The sequence below is a fragment of the Schistocerca nitens genome, chromosome 5 (genome assembly GCF_023898315.1).
Source record: "Schistocerca nitens isolate TAMUIC-IGC-003100 chromosome 5, iqSchNite1.1, whole genome shotgun sequence".
Lineage (NCBI taxonomy): Eukaryota > Metazoa > Arthropoda > Insecta > Orthoptera > Acrididae > Schistocerca > Schistocerca nitens.
The window spans coordinates 357835953-357857874 of NC_064618.1; positions in this window are offsets into that span (position 1 = coordinate 357835953).

Below are 21922 nucleotides of genomic sequence, written 5' to 3' on the forward strand. Positions count from 1 at the left end.
TTAATCTACCAGGAAGTTTCAAGTTGGATGATGTCATGATACGAAAATCACCCGCAGAACGTCAGAACCATCTCCAACAGCCTGAACTCCATCCTTCACACATATCAGATTAAACTTCTTACAAGTCTTCTAGGTGTACTGTCACGTTATCTAATAAAATGCTTAAAATACTTTCCCCTGTGGAAGGCCGCTGCAACACAGCCGAAAAGTCGGTTATTTTAGCGTTTCAGTATTTTATAAGGTGATGTGGTAGTACATTCAGAAAGATTTTAATTACACTGACACCGAACGCGAAAGCCTTATTGGGCTGTCGGTGCACACGCCACCTTGCATTATAAACGTTTAGCGACTGGGGTGATCGGCCACTATGGTGGGTTATCGTAAGGGGTAGCAGGATGTCAGCCGGCGGTCCACCACCCAGGCGGAGTAGCAGAGCAGTGAGGCTGAGTGGACGCGACGGCAGAGGCACTGTGGTCAGCATGCGGCTCTTTGGTGTCGTGCAGGAGAGGAATCTATGGCACCAACAGCACGGCAAGGCCGCGGTCTCCACAAAGTCGGCGCCCCATTGAGGCAACCGCTCTGCCTAAAGGTGGGCAAGTAGTGCCGGATGAGGTATGCTGTAGCACTCGAGATCACGAGGTCCCAGTGTAGAAGGGGCAGCTCAAGAAAGCATTGTCTGTCCACAAGAGCATAGGCTGGCAGCCAGGAGTTAGCCTGCCCGAGCGAAGGCGAATGAGCAGCTGCCCTGCCCTGGACGAGAACCAGAGTGATCCATGGTGGAAGGGCAGAGCAGCTGAAGCAGGTTCCCAAAAGCCGTGCGGGTCGAGGGGTCCAAAACACCAAACTTGGCACCAGCAGTAGGGCTGCAGCTAACAGCGGCAAAGTCCGAAGAGAGTGACTGGTTGAATCATGTAGATACAAGATCTTGTAGACTCGTGGACTAAAAGACGTCTTCAGGACTGCTGGCTGGCAGACTGCGATACCTTTGACTAAAAATTACGAGAATTTTTCCCGACTTCGTTTTTCTGTGGCATCAGTTTTCATCTAATAAGCCACAACAAACCCATAGCTCAGATGTGAAGTAATCGAGCCACCAACCCTGTAGTGACTCTGCCTTCCTGCTGCATCATTGGTATTTCCACTCCGGTTGCACCCTACCAAGTACTGGCGTTGTAGTGCAGTTGTTGTTGTATCAGAAGCAATCACCGATGCAGTAACGTTTTGTGAACTCTGCTCTGGCCCGCTTATGCGGCCAGCTGCGCCCAACTAATTATTTGCGTCGCACATGTCTCTCTCATTCAGAAAATGCAGCTTGCGGATTTTTGCACAAGGTAATTCTGCAAATTCTCGACACATATTTATAAATTGACAGTTGTATACATGACACTTAGGTTCTTCTTAGATTAGCTCAGCTCGAGCCACAGGATTCATTGGCTGTGTTCAGTCCATTGTATGTCCCTGCTTCTCTACATGACATGGTTCCATCGAATTTTGCTTAAAAAGTATCATCTTTACAAATTTCTCGGCAAACGTTACACAATAAATAATTTTCTCTACTCTTTTCCGTATTTCCGCTTCTCCTTGTTTCCCATGTAGTTTCCTATTTAATTCTTGCTTAACTAATCCTTACTTGTTACAAGTTACCCAGTCCACCGGTAGTTGATGCACTGGAAGTTCTCAGTTATGGGCAAATCCTTTGACAAGTTTACTATAATAATTGCACAGTCCTAAAAATGATTGAAGTTGTTACATTGCTCCTGGCAGCAAGAAATCATGGACAGTAGATATTAACCTTGAGTCAATCTTTACGGCATCTTGCGTAAGTTCGTGGCCTAGATAGTATACGTCTGCGGATGTGAAGTGACCTTTTTCAATACGTAGCTTTAACCGGTTTGAGTGTAAACTCTTAGACACTTCCTCCACTCTTTGAACATGATCTTTAGAAAACGCACATTATATAAATAGCACATACACTGTCGCGGCTTAACACTCCATCCAATAAGCACTGGACTGTGGCAGGTACATATTAAGCCCAAATGACACCCCTCGATACTGATAGTGACTTCATGGAATGGTAAAAGCTGTCTTAGGCCAGTCTCCTGGAACTTCCCGCAATTGGTAATATCCATTCTTCAAATCTATCATGACGAGATATTTACAGTGACCTAGACTGCATCCGTTACTTCGGTATAGGTTATGTATCTGTAGTTTTCTTGCATAATCACTACCAGCATTTCTTCGTTCCATCTCAAGACTTCTTCGGAACAACTGTTCTCAGTAATGCCATCAGCCAACTGCAGATTGATCAATTCTTCTATTGTAGGTTGCAGGTTCCATGGTGTCTATATGGCTTCTATAGAATGGGGGGAGAGGGGGTATTGATCTTTGGGATTCTATGGTGACTCACTGGTAATGGTCAGCTAGAACTGAACAGATCCATGAAGCGTATTAACATAGTTGCCAAAACTAACTTATCCTTCCCTTTTAAATTCTTCACCTCCTCATGTAATGCAGATGCATTAACAGTTTGCTCGGACACAGGTCTCCACTCGACCTATCCAAATCGTCCTCATCTAGGATGTATAAATTGGCAGTCAATAACCCTTTTGGTGGATCTGCTTCATCAGAGCCAAATTTATCTACGCTCATCAGAACCACGTAATCTCCATCTATTTCCTGCAAGAGCACCATATTATTGCACAGAAAACAATATCGAGTATCCAATTCGTCATTGTGTTCCAATGGCTCTGTAACACACATCACTCAATAGGTCGATACCCACCCTTACCCAGAGTAATTTTCCTGTATCTCTTCTCGGTACTGTATCATGCGAACTGAGCTTTAATGAGCATGAACGCAGTTTACTCGGTTAGACCTTCATAACTGGCGAATCTTGCAACAATGTATCACGTGCGGCCATCGTCCTTAGGTGGAATAAGCTCTCACTAAGTTCAATAGTATGCTGCATAAGATTAAATTTTGTGTGACATTTATTTACAAAATATAGTCCTAAGATTGCGTCGTACTCCTCACTGATACGGGGTAATATACCGGAAAATCCCCTGCTCAATACAGAAATTGGGCAATGCTGATCCCAATGATGTCAAGCTATTGTTCCCTTCTTAATGTAACCTATACTATGGTGATTTCAGTCTCTTGCCACACAGGAGGTCCAGAATAATTACCAAACATGAATCCCTGTACCCACTAAAAACCTATGCTCTGTTTCGTTTACCATGCCCGACAAGTAGTACTCCACGTCTGCATCCGCTCTTATTACACTTTATTTTAGTAAGAACGCCGTCCGACGGTTGAGGAATTCCCATTGCGTGTAACGAACTCTTACTGTGACACCATTCTCTTTGAATTATGTTTCGACAGTCCTACGCCAATTGCGCCACCACTCTGCATGTCGGTTCTGAATGTGGCCCGATGTCTACTCGTATAGCATTTTACATCTGAGGAAATAACACTCCGTTCACCCTGTCTGTGAGTTGTAATGTGCACCTCCTCGAGCTGCGTAGCAACCATAATGCTACCAGCCAAATCCATTGGATTCTCTATCTGTACTCTCCTCGACATATCAGCTAGAAGACCCCTCGAAAACAAATGCAGCGGCTTGCGCTCCTCCTCTTCCAGATTAATCCTATCAGCCTCTTCATTTTGAATCAACTCTTAGGTTTGTGTACTGGTTTACCTGATTCTATCTAAGTTCAAAGGTTCTACAAGAAATAGATGTCAAAGATATTGGAGGTAGTTTTGTGGATCACTTCTGCTATCTTTCTTGTACACTGAGCTGATCTATGCTTTCTTCCAATAACAGGGTAAAGACTTTGTTCGAGGAATCCACAAAAGATTATAGTCAATAAAGGGGATAACTCAGTCACTAATTTGGTATAGAATCTGATATTGATTCCATCGCGCTCTAGGATTTGTCCAGTTTTACCTATTTCAACTGTTTATCAACGCCGTTGACACTAATATCTATTTCACTCATCTTTTCAGTGGCACGAGAATTAAGTTGGGGAAATACTCCTGAGTTTTTCGTTCTAACGGAACATTTGAAAACAGTGTTCAGCATTTCTGCTGTAGCTTTTCTGCCCTTCATTTCAGTTCCAGTTTCGTCCTTGAGTGACTGGACGTTAACTTTGTCACCACTGACAGCACTTAAATATGACCAGAATTTCTTTGGCTTTTCTGAAACATCATTTGGTAATATTCTGCCACGGTAGTTATTGAAGGTTTCACGCACTGCTCTCTTGCAAATACGTTTCATTCATCGTCTCTATATCTATAGTCCTACGCTTCGTTTTATACATTTTGTGCAATAGTGTCTGTTTCTTTAGATGTTTCTTAACAGTGACTGTATACCGTGGAAGATCTCTCCTATTACGAACCGTCCTGCTGGATACATGTCCATCCAGTTCACAGTCAATTATTCTTTTTAACTTGACCCATAGTTCCTTTACATGTTCCTGACCTGAGCTAAGAGTTTCAAGCTCTTCGTTGAGATGTGACACTATTGTTTCTCTGTCTAGATTGCTAAATATATAAATCTTTCTGATTGTTTTAGTTGATCTTTGCGCTTTGGCATTCATTGTTACTATAACCGCCTCATGGTCACTGATACCAGTTTCGATGTCGACTTCCTCAAAGCGGTCAGTTCCGTTTGTTGCTCTTGGATGTAATATATTTCCATTACGAGTGGGGTGCTGAACTACCGGTTCCAGACAGTTTTCAGAGAAGGCATTCAGTAACGTTCCACAGTATGTCTTCTAACGACCATCACTAAATTCAAAATGGCTCTGAGCACTATGGGACTCAACATCTTAGGTCATAAGTCCCCTAGAACTTAGAACTACTTAAACCTAACTTAACCTAAGGACATCACACACACCCATGCCCGAGGCGGGATTCGAACCCGCGACCGTAGCAGTCCCGCGGCTCCGGACTGCAGCGCCAGAACCATCACTAACTAAACTACAATTATCCCAACTGATTGTTGGAAGATTAAAGTCTCTGCCAACGATTACAGCATAATGAGGGAACTTACGGTGGCCGGCCGCTGTGACAGAGCGGTTCTAGGCGCTTCAGTCTGGAACCGCGCGACCGCTACGGTCGCAGGTTCGAATCCTGTCTCGGGCATGGATGTGTGTGATGTCCTTAGGTTAGTTAGGTTTAAGTAGTTCTAAGTTCTAGGGCACTGATGACCTCAAATGTTAAGTCCCATAGCGCTCAGAGTCATTTGAACCATTTTTGTGCCGGCCGCGGTGGTCTAGCGGTTCTAGGCGCGCAGTCCGGAACCGCGCGACTGCTACGGTCGCAGGTTCGAATCCTGCCTCGGGCATGGATGTGCGTGATGTCCTTAGGTTAGTTAGGTTTAAGTAGTTCTAAGTTCTAGGGGACTGATGACCACAGTAGTTAAGTCCCATAGTGCTCAGAGCCATTTGAACCATTTTGAACCATTTTTGTTCTTACGGTACAGGCGAACTGAGATTTTGTCTTAAGTTTTTGGTTATTATATCAGAATAATTTTTGGTAGTTGACAAAAGGATACTATTATCATTTTTTGTCCACCCTTGATACTGAGCCTTAGCCAAACGATCTCACATGCAGCTTCAGTTTCTATCTCATTGGTTTCAGTTTATTGACTACTGCGATAAATACAACTCCTCCATTTCCCGTTTCCTATCCTTTCATTCGGTATACGTTTAAATTCCCCCAAAGATCTCACTAATGTCAATTTCAAATTTTAACCCTTTTTTGCCTAATATTATGTAAGCTTCTGTTCTTTGTAGAAGCGCTACAAAGTCTGGCACTGCTTAGAATGCTTCAGCAATTGACCACTAGGATTTTGATACTCTCAGCCGCTGGAGTCATTTCTTTGGATCTTACACTGATACTTTTGTGTTTCCCACAGCTATCGTTATCTGTTCTGGATGGAGAGTGGCCACTTCTAAAAAATGTACACTTGTGTGCACAGACAGTCACAGCTCTGATGTTTAGTGCATACTTGACCTATTTAGGCAGAGTAGTGATGGGACAACCGGCTGTTCTTAATAACCGATTGGTCAGTCGATTGTTTTTCACTCAGTCGGATTTTTCAGCCGAATGAATGTTTTCACTCACTCGTCTAGTTTAAGTTTTCTCATTCAATGCGAGGCAACCGACTGAAATAAGGGTTCGTCGATTGCGGCCATTATATGAATGCTTTTACTCACTCACCTGTTCTGAGTGGTTAAATTCAGTGCGAGACAACGGATTAACACAAATCTCTGTCTATTTCCGCCGGTATATGAATGTTTTCACTCAGTCGCTGGGCTTGAAAGGTTTCATTTACATACTTTTTCAGCCATTTCGGCTATACATGAAGCATGACTAAGACTCACAACCTTTTTACAGACAAATGAAGTATCTTATTTCAAGGAGACGTGAATAAAACAAATATTTTTAAAAATAAAGTATTTTCAAAATGTATGTTTTGACTTATTTATGAACTAATTTTCCGTACTTATGGCATTAAGTATCAATTTTTGATTTGTTTTAATATTCGGTGCTGCATGACAAATTTGTGTGTGCATAAATTAACAATCACTTTCTAATATGCCTTTAATAGGTCGGATTCTTGTCTATTTCATTGGTAGAAATTTTGCAACTGCTTATAAACTATCTTCCCGTTGAAACTTGCAATTTAGTTCAGAATTGGATGGCAATGCAACTCGCTTTCTTTTCTTGTGTGGTGGAGAGTATACTTCTTGGTATACCGTTGCTATTTCCCTGTGTCCCAGTTCCACTAGCGAATATTTCGCAGTTTAGAAAGATTGCTGCTAAGTTTCCGTGTGAGCTCAGTTATCCCTGATTTTAACATTGGCTGCCTTTTCGTGAGATAGACGTAAGAGGAAGCAAGATATTGATTGACTCAGTTGAAGAGAAACTTAAATAAACCTGCAATTTACCACACGTTTGTGTTGTAATCTTACTAAAATTTTGAGATCAAATGAAAAATTTCACATGTCCAAGACTAAAAAGCAGAAAATGGTGATTTAAATAAAAAGCTTTTCAACACATTTTTAAAAAGGACTAAGAAGTATTAAATAATCTCCCCTAGCACCATACAGATTTCTGACACCATACAGATAATCCTGAAAAATTTGTGCTTGTGAATTTTTAGTAGCTGTGCCAATACTTGTAGAACTGAAAACGGAAGACGTGGGGCACATGCAGTAGATAGTAGTAAGCACTGTAGAGAGTAACTGTCGTTGAGGAAAATCACACAACAGTTCATATAATTTGAAGTGCAATAAAACTGTTAGCGATTTAGGTGAACTATTCATGCATCAACTACCTATTGCGTGCATCCAAAGTTTTTCGTTTGAAATTTTACAAGTATTATCATAACTATTAAAAATTCATAAGCACACATTTTCGTGACTATCTGTATAGCTTTAGGAACCCATTGTGTGTCTAGGCGAAATTACGTAATACATTTAGTCCGTTTAAAAAACATATTATATTAAAAATATTTTTACTTAAATAATTTTTTTTTTTTGTAATTTGAATTTATTGAAGCTCCTTACCTCCCTTTCCGCAGGTTAGCACCCAGGATCAATAATTCTTTTTCAGTAAATGTTGAAGTGTGTTAAACATAAATGACATACGATGCAATTTTTTTTGTTGGTGACTTGATCGGTTGCATTTTAAGCATGTACTGCCACTTGTAGGAAGTATTTTTTCGCTAAAAATATTTATAATAACTCGTTAATTTCCTTTGAATTTGTTTCTTTTTATATAGTGTCACAATATGAATCATTCTTGCAGATATTGTATATCGCTTTAAATTTATCTTGACGATCGCGTCTTACTCCGCCATATGATTTCTCTCATTCATACGTATTACTCTGATTCATATATACAAATATTGATGTAGTAGTCAAGGGTTCTTTGTTTTCATCATGCTTTTGGTACATCAGAATCACTTGCAACATTATTCGTTTCCATTTAAGCTGTGTCAACGAACAAAATAAATTTATAAATTTCAAACTTTGCACCTTCTTACAATAACTGAAACGCAATAATATTTACGATGCAACTCAAGATTACCTCTAAAGGTAGTCTTATGTGTATTGATACGTGTCTGCGTAATAGTGTTAATAAGTAGGTATGTTTTTGTGTTGTAAGCATTTGTGTATCATGTAAATGAGGCTAAGATGGTTAGCCAGCTTAGATTTCGCCTAGGCGAGTGAGGGGAAACAGTGCAAGAAACTATAGTCAGGCTGGCTGGCAAAAGCGATTCAAAGTGACGGGTAATCAAACCGAGAGGGCTCTCGCCTTCCCAAGTCTGGCACGCAGGAAGCAGACACATTTTTAAAATAATTCGTTAAAAATCACTCAGTTGAGTTACATTACAACATCTAGTATCCATGTTCAAATGTTGTTATGAGCACAAATATATTTCAGTTAATTAGCCTCGGGAAAAGTTATAATTTTGCAACGTTCGGTTTCTCCGGATTGCTGTTAGTTTTGAGGTCGTGTAGAGGCGTACTGGAAGAAATTTTATACAGCTTGTAAGGTGTCAGGCAAATCCAACACCTTCCATGAAAACCCTGACATGATAAGCAAGTCCAGTAGTATGTCACATAGCTCCGAATAAATCGTGTCATTAAATTAACCAAAGTAATACGAGTAACGAGTGAGCAAATGGAATGCCACAGACTAACACAAGAATACCTAAATGCATGTCATACCTTCCCACCGTGAGACAGACGCAGTTCCGAAGGGAGAAACGAGAACAGAAGCCGAGAGCAGAACCCTGTTAAGCTGGAAGGCCCTACGATAAGGGACGGACAACCACGTCTCCAGCTAACCGCTAGGACCACCCCACAGCCCATGTTAAAAGCTCGAGCCCTCCAGAAGAACAGTATAGATCTTACGATAACACAAAAAGGGCTACCCCAGCCGCAAGTTTTAGCGTGAGACTTTTTCGCGTCTCTGTTACGTCAGGACCACCCCCCTAGCCCATGTTAAAAGATAGAGCCCTCCAGAAGAACAGTATAGATCTTACGATAGCACTAAAAGGACCACACCAGCTGCAAGTTTTAGCGTGAGACTTTTTCGCGTCTCTGTTACGTTGTAAACTTTAAAAACATTGCCCCACCACGAAAAGTATAACGTTTCTCATTGGATAGACAGAATTTTTGTAGGCGGAGCTTAAGGTTAACATTGAGACCCTGATTGGTCAGATGAAAACACAGCCAGATAGTTTTTTTAAACCAACTTCGGTAAATTGTAGTAAGGAGAAGTTAGGAGAGAGTTGCTTCCGATACGGCGAGGTGAGCGGAGCTGTGCTGCCTGCCGCCCCCTGACGAACACCGACAAGGTAATGAACGCACGCGATGCCGCATAACACCGCACAAAGCTTCACTCAGAACTGCAGAAGTCTCATCTGTTACACCCCCTTTTTGCGTGATACTAGTGTCGATCGTCAATTAAACTTCATGGTGTTCACATTTGCCACTTGAAGTAAAAATCTGAAACGCGATGATTTTTCTGTTATATAGTTATTGAGAAGCCACATCAGCCACTGTAATTTACGACAAGTTAGATAAGTAATTAAAGATAATTGAGGGTCACTGTAGACCATTTTGATAGTTTTCTCTTTTGTGAAACTTAATTTAAACATAGATTATTGATGTGCTATGGCATAGGTCACCCTTCGATCCATTGTAGAACTTGGAAACCCATTCAGGGAATATTCGTTCACATTTTTGTTGAACGCAGTTGGTTTTTACCATCCTGTATTAAAACATTTCCTTTTATCAACAGTGCAATTTATAAACAATGTTTTGTGAGTAGAATAAAATTTCCAGTGGTAAACTTAACTGCTTTTTCGACGTTATTTTACCATCTAACTAAAAATAGGAAAGCCTTGAACCCCTTCCACTAAATTTAGTTAGTATTAAGATTCTTTTACAGGGAGTGCAGTGGAGCTGACGCTGAAATCATTAAGTATTTGGTTATATCATCGCTAGTCTCACTGAACTCTTCTGAACTCTACATGTCATGTGTGGTTTGGCGCCTCCTTACCAGCAACAGGTCCCAGGTTCAAACTAGTCAATTCCCTAAAAAACACGCTCAGAGCGTCGTTGCGCGAAAGTGGTAGGGAGACATGATATAGAACAGACAGATACCACGCAGAATGTTAGCTGTCCGGCGTAAACACGGACCTTTTTTCGTGGACGGGGAAATTCGATAGAATGGAAATAAATAGACTGTAATAAACCTTAGTTAAAATTCATTAAATGAAGGGCGACGCGTAGGCACTTCGTTTTCGTCTATTAAAAACCCAGACGCAAGCAAGGTTAAACGGTCTTGTATACACATACAAGATGTTCCAAAATGATCTTTACAACCTTGATCATGTATATTTCAGATATGGACTGGGTAGAAGGATTTGGCTTACGGCATAATTTTTTTTTCTTATCTTCCCATGTTAGCTATTGACTGCGCACACCCTCCATCTTTTTGTAGTTGGCACAATGTGTGGACTGGTTGGTAAAGACCAGATCTGACACAAAGCCCCTGCGGAACCCTATTACATTTTTTTTTCTTCGGGCGGGACCTGCAGGAACTGAGAGATCAGATCAGAGCAGCAAAAGCACACGATAATGAGTGCACGCTAGGCCGGACATGAAACTGGAATGTTGCTTAGATATCCTGTGTGCTACAGATGGTGCAAACATGTAAGGTGACCCTCCGCCCCCCTCCCCCCGCCCCCCCCCCGCCCCCCCCCCTCCGTTTTTCGTGACAGACACCATTTTCCTAGCTATGTCCCAATTTTTTTTCAAAAGGTATTCGACAGACCTATTTGTTTCGAATTTAACAATTATGTAATGATTTACCCAACTTAGATGTTCATTTCACCTGTATCATTATACTGGTATTGAAAGGATATTTTCCCAAATAAGCAATGTATGGAGCAGTGACAAAAGACAGCTTTTATTTTTGTAGAAATTACGAAAGCAATGTTAGTGACTAGAGTGAATTATGATGAAATTTGAGCTGAATATTTCCATATGCTGTTGAAGAATACAGACATATTGAAGAAAATTTACAGCACCGATAAATACTGTATGTCAGTTTGCACTCCTTCGTCTTTATTTGCACCATCAAAATTTTTTAATGTATCCTGTATTTTGGTGCAGAAAATATGGTCACCTTAATGCAACGAACTCTGTTCCGCGCCTACTGTAACCGCACGTTTCTACCTCTCTAGATTTCTGAAATATTTGTGATCAAAATTGTAAAGGTAATTGAGCGGACGATTTGGATGGGATTCGGTTAATGAAAAAGGGACATACAATTCAAGTTTTATTTCCCCAAAACAATTAATTGAAAGTCGCAGCCTAGCTTGTCTCTGGTTCAAGTTTCCACTTGACTAGGAATCAGAGGCCCTCAATCTATTCTTGGTACAATACTGAACGTTGTGATCATCGTTGAAGCTCTTTGAGCAAGGTTGGTATTCTCAGCCCTCTCTGCTAGTTGCTGGAATGATCCAAGTATGACCTTGGAGCCCAGACGAGAGGCATCGTTTGTTCCAACATGGGCCACAATCTGTACTTGGTTGCAATCTGTGCCTCAACGGCTACCAGAATAGTCTCTTCAACATGCCGAATGAGGCCTCCAGGCATACACACTGAGTGTACCTGGTGTCCCTTCCCATCCCTTGCTCCCATTTCCCTACAGGGTACCATTATTCGCCATCCGTTTGAACTGCAGACGATTAATAGACCCCTACGCTTTTGCGTTTGCCTCCTCTTGACATGGGACAAGGCAGGTTTCTCCAAAACAGGTGAAGCGAGTCTCACTCGCTCAGTTTCAGTTTCGGTGAAAGACAGCTCCTCGAACTTGGTTGTTAGAGAGACTGGTATAACACCCCGAGTTCTTGGTCTCAGGTGTACCCTCTTTAGGAAACCTAGGCCCAACATTGACATGCCACTCACAGTTAACTGGACGGGTAATTATGGGCCTTGTATTTCCTGCAGGAGAGCGTAGTACTTGTGCTATTTTTGTTATCCTTGCTACACAGCTCTTGGTAGCCCTCCGAAGAGACCCATTCAAAGCAGTTTCCAGTCGTCTGAAAGAGGTCACAGGGATTTCCAGCTGCTTACAAACAGCGAACAACATATTCCCTGTCTGAGGACAGCAAACACAGTGCGGCTGCATTATGTCTGGTGCAACATTCTACAGGGTAGTGAACAATTTATGACTTGTGCAGTATTTTACAGAACAGTAAACAAAAAACTTTATACTAACCTTCAGGACACTGTGAACCTTTGTGAGGAGATAATCCAAACACTGCCTGAATTCAAAACCATCCGTAATCCATACACCACCCTTCCTCCTGACATATGTAACTTGTACTGGCATAAGCTGCAGGCAGCACATGGGCCAGCAAAGATGTAACAATAAGATCGATAGCAGGCGCTGGATCAAGCGCGCCTGTCAGGGGAGAAGCCAAAGACAGACTCGCAAACAACAATACGCCAACGCTCTCTCGACCACAAGTATTTAGATCGTCGCTGCTAGCAACAATCCGCCAATGCTCTCTCGACCACAAGTATTTAGATTGTCGCTGCTAGCAACAATCCGCCAACGCTCTCTCGACCACAAGTATTTAGATCGTCGCTGCTGACCTCAGGGTCTCAGTCTCTGTCAGTAGCTCAGTTACTAGATCGCAGTCTTAGTTACTAGCGCAGTCACTCAGTCACTAGCTGAGTCACTGGCGCACATTCTAGTTTGGTGTCTGTCATTCATCGCATAGCGGGACTTGTAGTTCACCAACAGTGAGGCTAACGTGGACTATTACAGAAGAGCTTGTACCTCAATACATGGACTCCAATAAGATAAGTAGCTTCTTCTTCTTGTAAATACAAAACCGTGTTAATAAATGTGTGCAGTTGTGTTGTAGGAAGAGGATACCGGCCTCCAAACACTATCCTCTCCGGCCGGCCGGAGTGGCCGTGCGGTTCTAGGCGCTACAGTCTGGAACCGAGAGACCGCTACGGTCGCAGGTTCGAATCCTGCCTCGGGCATGGATGTGTGTGATGTCCTTAGGTTAGTTAGGTTTAATTAGTTCTAAGTTCTAGGCGACTGGTGACCTCAGAAGTTGAGTCGCATAGTGCTCAGAACCATTTGAACCATTTTTAGTATCCTCTCCCTTGCTTCCCACGGTACAAGACTCTACAGTGTCGACGAGGACACTACAGTGGCGACGAGGATATTTCAGTGCAGATCGAAGATATCAACTTGGCCAAAGATTTTGCTTGTTTCTCTTGTGTTTTAGCTTGCAGGGGTGCTCATTTCTATTTGCTAAATTGTTGTTGTGTTCTTGCGTGTATTCCAGGAGGAGAGCCGCAGAACTAATCAAATTTCTCTATTCAGAGGCTCTGCTTGCTTTTTGCTATAATGTATTTGTGTAAACCATAAATTCCCCGCCCCCTCCACCCCCTGCCCCGCGCATCAGCTGCAGACGGCCAAGGATTTAACACAAATTTTTCAGTTTCAGAACCAACAAATTACTGCTTTGGTGACGACGGTACGACAATTACTGGCTGCTCAAGCTGCGTCGGCCGCACAACCAACCAACTAACCAACCACTTCAACAAGTGCCGCCGACCAGAATACCACCGTTCCGGCAATTTAACGACACAGAAAGGAATGACCCGAATACTTGACTCAGTTCCAAGCACATTGTCAACTCGTCGTGCTGAATGTAATATAAAACTACAACACTTCCTTTCGATTGCGGGATCCCCAGTGTTTAGGTTAACACAAAAACTATTTCCTACGGTGTCTGCCGATAAACTCAGTACTACGATCAGCAAGTTCAAGTAGCTGCAGGCAGATATCAGTTTATTCGCTTGCAGAAAAAGCCGCAACAGACATACCACCAATGGTATACAGAATTAACGGGCATGACTAGGAAGTGTAAATTTGGCCGGCCGAAGTGGCCGTGCGGTTAAAGGCGCTGCAGTCTGGAACCGCAAGACCGCTACGGTCGCAGGTTCGAATCCTGCCTCGGGCATGGATGTTTGTGATGTCCTTAGGTTAGTTAGGTTTAACTAGTTCTAAGTTCTAGGGGACTAATGACCTCAGCAGTTGAGTCCCATAGTGCTCAGAGCCATTTGAAGTGTAAATTTGAGTGTAGTTGTGGCATCTTTTAGAATGATTTAATGATTAGAGGTGCAATAACATTCAGTGTCCCATACAGAAAACCGGAACAGATCTTAAAGTACTCTGATCCATCATTTCCTCAAATGTAGCAAATTTTAGAGCAATATGATTCGAGTGCTATAGCGGCCGATAAGTTTGACCAGGCCCCGATTTGTCGGGTCGAGTCACGCCTTGCTCGCGACCGCCCCAAGCAGTCACAACAACAAGCGCATACACATAACGCGCGGACTGCCACTTAGACAGGTAAATTTGCCCTAGATGTTTTGCTCGCCATAAAAGACAGGATTGCCCATCATGTAACGCAACGTGTTACACGTGTGGAGAAGGCCACGTCCAAGCAGTTTGTTTGCAACGGCACGTAAACCCCAATTTTGCCCGCTCCCAGCAAAAACAGGCTCATGCACATGCAGTAAACGTTGTGTTTTCCAAACCTACAACAGGTTCTGACAAAAGTAAGATTGTTCTGGTGCCTCACTATCGCCGTAGTGCTGTACACCGACGTTCTAACAAACTATTTGTCTTGTTACGAATTGCAGGCCTCGTGTGAACTTTCAGTTAGGTGCTTCAGTAACTTTGCGTAACAGTGCCACATACGAACAGTTAGGCTCACCACGCCTTTCTAAATCTAGCAAGCACCTCACTGCTTACAACAGACAGGAAATCCCAGTGCTTGGACAAATGGTTCAAATGGCTCTGAGCACTATGGGACTCAACTGCTGAGGTCATTAGTCCCCTAGAACTTAGAACTAGTTAAACCTAACTAACCTAAGGACATCACAAACATCCATGCCCGAGGCAGGATTCGAACCTGTGACCGTAGCAGCAGCGCGGCTCCGGACTGGAGCGCCTAGAACCGCACAGCCATCGCGGCCGGCTATTGTTGACTTCAAGTCTACAGTCTATACCACAGACAATAGTTGATACTTATAAGTTACCTCGCCCTGAGGATAGATTTGCGTGATGACTACTTGCAAATTCCCTTGGATGAAGAATCACACAAAATGTGTTTGTTGTAAGTAAGGACTTAGGACTGTTCAAGTATTTGCGTTTTCCCTTCGGCAGTGCTTCCGCACCCGCCATTTTCCAACGGTACTAGGAACAGAGCTGACTGAAAAAGTGCTATTTTGTTCAAACTATCTTGATGAAACTGTCGTCTCAGGTCGTACACCAGAGGAACACGTTGTCAATTTGCGTGCTCTTTTTCGAGTGTTGCCAGAAGCAGGACTCAAGTGTCGTCTCGAAAAGTGTGACTTTTTTCAAACTGAACTACAGTACGTGGTTTATATGATAAACACTCAGGGTGAGCGCCCCCTCCAATCTCACATGTTTGCAATTTGTGACCTGCCTGTTTCTCGCAATGTGTCTGAACTGCAGTCAGTGCTGGGCAAGATGGGCTGCTGTATTCGGTTCATACCGAATGCCGCTCAGATCACGGCTCCACGGCGTCGTTGCGTCGTAAAAATATACCTTTTGTGTGGACTAAAGGCTGTCAAGACACATTTCAGAAACTCAAAAATGTTTTGATTCGTGACTATGTTTAGTGCATTTTGACCCTGCCAAGCCAGTAGTTTTGCAAGGACGCTTCTTCCTACGGAATCGGCGCTGTGGTTTCGCACAGAATTGGTGCACAACCACAGACCTACTGCATCTCCTCAAAGTCGTTAACTCAAACTCGGTGTAATCATCATCAAATAGAAAAAGAGGCTCTTGCTCTTGTCTATGGTGTAACCAAATTCCATCACTAATTGTATGGTCACAAGTTCTTTTTAGTGACAGATCACAAGCCGGTCCCTACACGCACAGCTCAAAAATTGCGACACTGGGCTTTGTTGCTTTCGCAGTATCAGTATGAAATTGTGTACAGACCTAAGGCAAATCAAGGCAGTGTTAAAACCCCATCTCGCCTGATTTAGATGCATCTGCAGCATCTTTTGCCGAATCGATGGGCAGGACTCTGAATTGTGGGAATCTCTTCCCTTGCACTACAGAAAACTTGCACAGGCCACGGAAGCAAACCCACATCTCAAGATTTTGTTGCATTACATTCACACGTCTTGGCCTCGTTGAAGAGTATCCATAACTCAGTTGTGCGCCGATATTTTGCACGTCGGCATAACCTTTCCGTTCAACAAGGTGTGTTTCTCGTTAAAAATGACAATGGACAATCGCATGTACTTATTCGCAAGGTGTTGCAAAAGGCCGTGTTGCGATTGCTCCTCCAAGGACATTTGGTAATTGTTCGCACTAAACAGTTAGCGCGACGGCACTGTACTTGGCACGACGTGGACGCCCACATTGAATATATGACGTCACAATATCGCGCATGGACGTAAAACCAATCCGCTCCGCCAAAGACATTTTCAGCTGGGCCTAAGACTCAATCGCCATGGAACCGAGTGCGCATAGACTTTGGAGGACCATTTTGGAACACTCGTTGGCTCATAGTGGTAGACTCTTTTAGCAAGTTCCCCATTGTGGTGTCTATGGCTGCTACCACATCACGTAGCACCATTCAAGCGTTGTCCTCCGTATTTTGCAAAGGAGGGTTGCCACAGTTCACTTCACGTGATTTTGAACAGTTTCGTGGACTAAATGGCATTCGTCATCTAACAAGTGCTCCGTTTCACACACAGTCCAACGGAGAAGCAGAACGATTCGTACGCACTTTTAAGCAACAGGTAGCTTCATCCACACACGGAAACACGCGCTGCAGCTCTTTCTCGCCTCCTATCGCTCCCACTCACGAGACGGACCATCACCGGCGGAACTTCCTGCATGGCTGCAGCCATCGGACGCTGCTACACTTGCTCCACCAACCGCAGCATCCGGCGTTGCCAATGGTCCACAAGTATAGCTTTGCGCCGCGCAATCTTGTTCTTTTCACGGTTTATGGCAATCGTGGGCACTGGGAAAGAGACGTGATCCAGGAACGCACTGGCTCTTATATGTATTTGATTGCAGGTTCCAATGGTTTGCAGTGCTGTCACCTGAACCAAATTCGTGCGTGTCATTTGCCCCATGATTCTGTTGCTTTTCTTCCCCCAGATTCACGATCTCACGGGATCGCGCGGCATACACAGCCGCCTGTTGGTGCCACCAGGGCAACCCAGGAGGAGCAGATGGACGAGGCGCCATCGCCGACGCCGTCCCTCATCCTCATCGCCCCAGCACACGCCCTCAGGCCTAGACGTGTGCCCTGTCAACAGTTTTCTGGAGGATGTTCCTGTTGCCTCGCGAGCGAGATGGCAGGGTATGGTCGGGAGTACGCTGTCCTCCAGTCACGGCTCCTGGCTCATCTCTACGTCCAGCGTCCTACCTCCCTCCCCCATTGTCGTTCGCAGCCTCCCTACACAAAGGTGCGAACGGTGCGGTATTTCGGGGAGGGGGGGGGGAGGGAGGAATCTGATCTGCTGGCTCAAGTTTTTGTCCCCAGCAAACTGGTCACTGGTCAACAAAGATGTAACAAGAAGATCGATAGTAGGCACTGGATCAAGCGAGCCTATCAGAAGAGAGGCCAGAGACAGACTGGCAAGCAACATGCAGCCAACGCCCTCTCGACCGCAAGTATTTAGATCGCAGCTGCTGACCGGAGGGTCTCAGTCTGTGACTCAGTCACTAGCTCAGTTACTAGCTCACAGTCTCAGTTACTAGCACAGTCACAATGTCAGTCACTAGTGCAACCACTCAGTCACTAGCTCAGTCAGTGGAACTTGTACTTCTCCAGCAGTGAGGCTAACGTGGACTACTACAGAAGAGCTGCCACCGTAACACATGGACTCTCTTAAATAGCTTCCTGTTCTTGTAAATACAAAACCTGTTAATAAATGTGTGAAGTTGTGTTGTAGGAAGAGGATACCGGTCACCAAACAACATCCTCTCCCTTGCTTCCCATGGTACAAGACTCTACACCAGGGCCGGCCAAACGCTGCACAGTGTGCAGACGTGCGGAAGTGCTGCACATGTGCGCACGTGTGCGACAGGGAGCGACAGCGACATCTGTTATTAGACATGTGTCCTAAATGAACGGCGACGGCTCCACTTCCCTGTTTATGTGGTACAAGCAAGAGGAAAATTGGTCATTAAACCGATTGTTTCAATGTATACTTACATGTAGGTTTTTTTTTAATGTGTGAAGGCTACGCTCAGCTGAAGGCGATAAAACATAACATTCATCTAACTGTCGGTTATTATGCAGATTTCAGACGGAACTGATGAAAGATATAGCAATAATGGCATTGAAATAACAGGTGATCATCGAGAGGTCTGCGGTTATCATTCTGTTCAGAGGTCAGTGAGACAGAAATTATGTGGGTGTACCTGAGAGCACCGAGATTTAGTTATAGAAAACCTTACATTAGTTTAATGTTATTTGAAATCGTGAATAAGGTTCGTTAGAAGTCGCTAAGTGCTCTCTTTCTTAAATATTAGCTCAAAAACATTATGCGTATTTACGTGCCGTCAGTCAAGCTGCATTAATAAAAACCCACGGTTGTTAACTGTATTACATGTCTTACTGGGTTAAACTGTTAACATAAAAGTAAATGTCTCAATTAGTAGACTGTGACAGTATTTTGAATGTTTAATACGCGAAATACCTTCCAATGGTTGGCTTGCAAGCTGTGGAAAGAGCACTATAATGCACCGGTACAGAGCATCCCAGCAAGTGGATAAAGCGACATCTGTGCGTAGAAACATGCACTACATGAACGCTGACGGCTGCGGCGTGCACGCTGTGACCCGGAAGTTGCACGGTAAAAGCACCCCACAATTAACTTCATTTCCCCTAGCCCTGTTACACGTGTCCAGGTAACTTCACAATCACACTCTACTTCGACCTCAGTAGACACAATATTTTCGTCAAGTGCAATGAAGACACCACCCCCTACGGTGTCTAATCTGTCTTTCCGATACACATTACAACCCTCACTAAATATTTCAGAACTTCCTATCTCAGGGTTCAGCCAGGTCTCAGTCCCGAGAATAATTTGCGCGCCACTTTATTCCGAACACGCTGAAAATTTACTGCTAATATCTTGATAGATGAAGTGTCTTTACACTGAGCGCGTCCTGATTCCCCTGCCTGCACGTCGACTTGTGAATGTTCATCAGGACATCTCGGACTACTGCCTAGCCTAAAAACCCCCATGTGCACGCCACAAGTACTCTGCTACCCGAGTAGCCGCTTCCTTTGTGTAGTGCACCCCTGACCTATCTAGGGGCGTCCTACAATTCCCCACCCAATAGCGCAAGTCTAGAAATCTGCAGCCAAGACCGTCACAGAGTCGACGAAGCCTCTGTTTGAGACCCTCCACTCAGCTCCAAACCAAAGGACCTTGATCCACTCTGGGAACGATGCCGCAAATAGAGAGCTCTGCTTGCACCCCGCGTGTGAAGCCAGCGTTCTTCACAAAATCCGCCAGCCGCCTGTACGAACTGAGGATCGCCTCAGAATCCAAGCGACAGGCATCATTGGTGCCGCCGTGAGCAACTAGTTGCAGACGACTGCACCCCGTACGCTCGATAGCCACAGGCAAGGCCGCCTCCACATCTTGGATGAGGCCCCCCGGCAGACAAACCGAGTGCACGTTGGATTTCTTTCCAGCCCTGTACGCTATTTCCCTAATGAGCTCCAACAGCCGCCTAACGTTGGAGCTCCCAATAACCAGCAATCCTTTGCCCCGTGTGCCTACTCGGGCCCTGCTGAAGGAGCGACCACCTGCCCACTGACAGGAGGAACGGGCGAGGCCAGCCGGCCAGCCTCCACATTGGCCCTCCGCCTCGAGCGACGCGAACGCGTTGCAGTCCGCCACTCTCCCTGAGGTGAGGGCGGCCCCAACGCGCCGGGTACACTAGAAGGTGCCTCGGCGGCGGAGTCAGCGGACGCAGCAAGCGACGTCTGGGGTGTCTCAAGCGACGCGCCAGACCCTCCGCCGTCGCTGCACCTCGAGGCAGCAGCCTGAAGGCGGCTGACCGTGGCCAACAGCACGCTCAGCTGGTCACGAACCGCGGCCAGTTCCTCCTGCGCCCGCACACAGCACGCACACACCCTATCCATCCTACTGCTAATATCTAACGACTTCGCGAATTTATACTCTGCAGCTATCAATAAGCAATATTACTCCTCTCAAATACGAGAATACGCAAGGATTTTATGTAATTAAATATGCAAGTGCATAAACACTCGGAAAGAAATTAAGAATCAAACTACAAAACAAATATGAAAGCTAAATATGCGACTCGCTACTGCACTGCTGCTGCATTGATACTTCACCAGCGGCTGCTCAAGGCTCACAACCTTCTGTTGTCACGCCAGTGATTATTTGCTTAATTTTATTTGACATTATCTTCCCTAATATTTTGGAGATTCATCGCCCTAGTTGACTGGTGACCGTTTAATTATCCAATTTTTGCTAAGCAGTATTTTTTACTATCAATATTTCTTGTATTAAAAATATTACGTGGTACCCTTTCCCCCCTCTGTGGTTCGTGAGCGATTGCACTAAATTTCCACCCATTTCCAAATTTTCGTCGGTATTTAGGTTTAGAATAGATTTTTTGGCCGGCCGAAGTGGCCGTGCGGTTAAAGGCGCTGCAGTCTGGAACCGCAAGACCGCTACGGTCGCAGGTTCGAATCCTGCCTCGGGCATGGATGTTTGTGATGTCCTTAGGTTAGTTAGGTTTAACTAGTTCTAAGTTCTAGGGGACTACTGACCTCAGCAGTTGAGTCCCATGGTGCTCAGAGCCATTTGAGCCAATAGATTTTTTCTTCAGAAAGGTCTGTTTTTCCTCGTACTAACCGGTGGTATTTTCCTTCGGTAACGACAGCCTTACTCACTGAAAAATTTCAGCTGTCATACGTTATCACGGTCGATTATACCGCAGTCCAGTAGGCGGATCAGGAAGTGGGGAGGCTACACACTGAGGTAACCGATTTTGACAAAAGGCAAATTGTTATGGCCTGGGGTCTTGGAACGGGAATCTCGGAAACGGCGACTCTGGTCGATTGTCAGAGTGCTACCGCGATGAACATCTGTGGGATGTGATAGGACTGTGAAGCGACGATGACACATCATCAGAGAACATGGGGGTTGAAGGCTTGGTTCAAAATGGTTCAAATGGCTCTGAGCACTATGGGACTCAACTGCTGTGGTCATAAGTCCCCTAGAACTTAGAACTACTTAAACCTAACTAACCTAAGGACAGCACACAACACCCAGCCATCACGAGGCAGAGAAAATCCCTGACCCCGCCGGGAATCGAACCCGGGAACCCGGGCGTGGGAAGCGAGAACGCTACCGCACGACCACGAGATGCGGGCTGGTTGAAGGCTTGTCTGTTCTGCAAAGCAGTATAGGTGAGGCCCTGCGTCAGATCTGACGACAGAATGCAGTGCTGCAGAAGGCACAAGTGTTTCGGAGAACACCGTTCAGTGCTCATTATTGAAGATAGGACTCCGCAGCAGATGACCTTAAGTGCACCCATATTGACACAACGAGATCGTCAGTTACGATTGCAGTGGGCACGGCATCATTGAGATTGCGTTAATCGAAACTTATCGCCTGGTCGTATGAATCACATTTTTTGTTACATCAGTTCGTGGATCGTGTACGGATACTCCGTCATCCATGCGAACAGCTCTTTGAAACATTAACCACACCCCAAACGCAGGTTGGTGGGGGTTGTATTACGG